Here is a 2,500-nt window from a genome sequence, read left to right on the forward strand (position 1 = left end):
AATACAGTCACCGTGGTGCCTATTTAGTAATCCAAGACAAGTCTGTTTTCTTTGGCCCTTTTAATACTGCTGCGAGAAACACAGTTTATTTGACTAAAGGGGAAATACCTGGGGGTGCTATTTTGGGAATGCCTCCCCTCTCACTGCACGTGAGTTGCACAATTTGAGAGCAACCTGAGAGCCTTTATGAACGTCTCCAACTGAAGACAGCGATCCAAAGTGTTATCTGTTTGTTGCTTAATGAAGGTGGAGTAGCTTGTGACGAAGATCCACCCTATGCCTTTGCGACAGCAGTGAAATAATGATCTACTATTGTCTACAATATGTTATATATATATATATATCAGTGGACAACAGTATTGGGAAACCATCCATACCCTTGCATGGATCCATCATGGTACAGTATACCTTCGTTCGTTACGTTGGCATTCGAATTCTAAATCAAACATCAGAATCTTTTATTTTTTATAAAAAATTTATTTATATATTTTTTTCATTCTGGTTTTTCTTCACAGTTGCAGATAAAGATTAGGCTACACTAATATTAGAGTATTAAAAGCAACCGATGAGTTATATTCATTAAAGAAAGTTGATTTAATTGATTTAGTTGGGTTGGGGCTTCTCCCTGGGCTGGGTCTGGGGCTGGAAAGTTGATTTAATAAAAAAAAAAAAACGAATTTAATCAGATTAATCACTTTATTCAAATTGAGGATTTAGTTTGAGGATATTTATAAAAAGAAATATTAAAAAAAGAATTATTAAAAAAAAGTTAAATAATTTTTTTTAAATACAAAGGTTCGAACGTTCGTTCGAAAAACCCTGACGAAGTTCGAATCCCAAAAACAGGCTTCGGGGACAGCCATAATATATATATTATATATATATATATATCGTGGACGACAGTATTGGGAAACCATCCATACCCTTGCATGGATCCATCATGGTATACCGGCTTCATATTATAGACGACGTCATAGATGACAAATATGCGCACGCAGACCCCCTGAGGTCAGAAAGGAACGTAATCCTGGTCAGAACAACGGGGCAGACTACAATATGCTCAGGCTCAGCTTCTTCCCTCAGGCCATCAAAACAATGAACACTGTTCTCTCCACACACACGCACACATGAACACACACACACACACACACACACACACACACACACACACACACACACACACACACACACACACACACACACACACACACACACACACACACACACACACACACACACACACACACACACAACACAACATTCTGCACTCGCACACACACAAACGCACCACAGGTCACATTAAACACACAAGAAAAGGACACTTTAAAGGAAGAGAAAAGGACACTTTAAGAAAATAACTTGTTGTGTGATTGTTGTATAGTATAGCTAGTAACAGCAAGTATAGCATAGGGACATAAAACTGCACATTGTATAGTAGTTGTACATAGGATCCAGTGCCTTTAAGCGATTTATTAACATGTCTATTTTACCATGTCTAATCTAGTTATCTTTTTATTATTATTACTATTACTATTGTTTTATTGCACAATCGAAGGCGGCATGGCCAACCCCATTTCACTGTATGCCCTGGTATGTATATGTGATGAATAAAACGCCTTGAATCATGAATATATTTGCATTTGTTAGCCATCCATGCTAGTGATCTAAATAATCAATCCATGCCAACGCTAGATATGTAAAAGGTGAAAGACTCACACCCACAGCCATGCTGATTTGGCAAAATGACTATCCAGCCGTTTTCGTTTGAAGCTACTTTTAGTCAGGGGGGAGTGCCATCGTTTCTTCCATAGAGTCCCGTCATATTATTTTAGCGCAGCAGCTCGCGCAGGTGCGGTGGTAACGTAGTCACGTGACTCAGTTAGTATTGCTGATTGGCTCGAACACGGTATGTTTGTAAACAGCGGACGACAGGTCTATTCAGTAGAGGCCTCCTCCTCCAGCAACTACAGTACCTTCAGCCCAGAACGCTGCCCAGTGCCTTTGTGTCACGTATTATTCCTGAGACATTGACATAAGAACACCATCTCTCTCCACCCCCCTCCCCCTCTCACCTCTCTCTCTTTATCTCTCTCTCTCTCTCTCGCTCTCCCTCTCTCTCCCACCCACCCCCACCCCCACCCCTCTCCCTCTCTCCCTTATCTCTCTCTCCCTCTCCCTCCATCTCTCTCCCTCTCTCTTTCTTTATCCCTCTCTCTCTCTTTATCTCTCTCTCGCTCTCCTCCATCTCTCTCGCTCTCTCTCTTTATCTCTCTCTTTATCTCTCTCGCTCTCCCTCTCTCTCTCTCTTTTTTTCTCTCTCTTTATCTCTCTCAGCTCTCCCTCTCTCTCTCTCTCTCTCTCGCTCTTTCCCTTCCCTCTACTCTCTCCCCCCTCTCTCTCTCTCTTAATCTCTCTCGCTCTCCCTCTCACCTCTCTCTACTCTCTCTCTCTTCTCTTCCCCTCCCTCTCTCTCTCTTGTCTCTCTCTCTCTTTCTCTCTT

Source organism: Notolepis coatsorum (genome assembly GCF_963971535.1).
Source record: "Notolepis coatsorum genome assembly, contig: SCAFFOLD_574, whole genome shotgun sequence".
NCBI lineage: Eukaryota > Metazoa > Chordata > Actinopteri > Aulopiformes > Paralepididae > Notolepis > Notolepis coatsorum.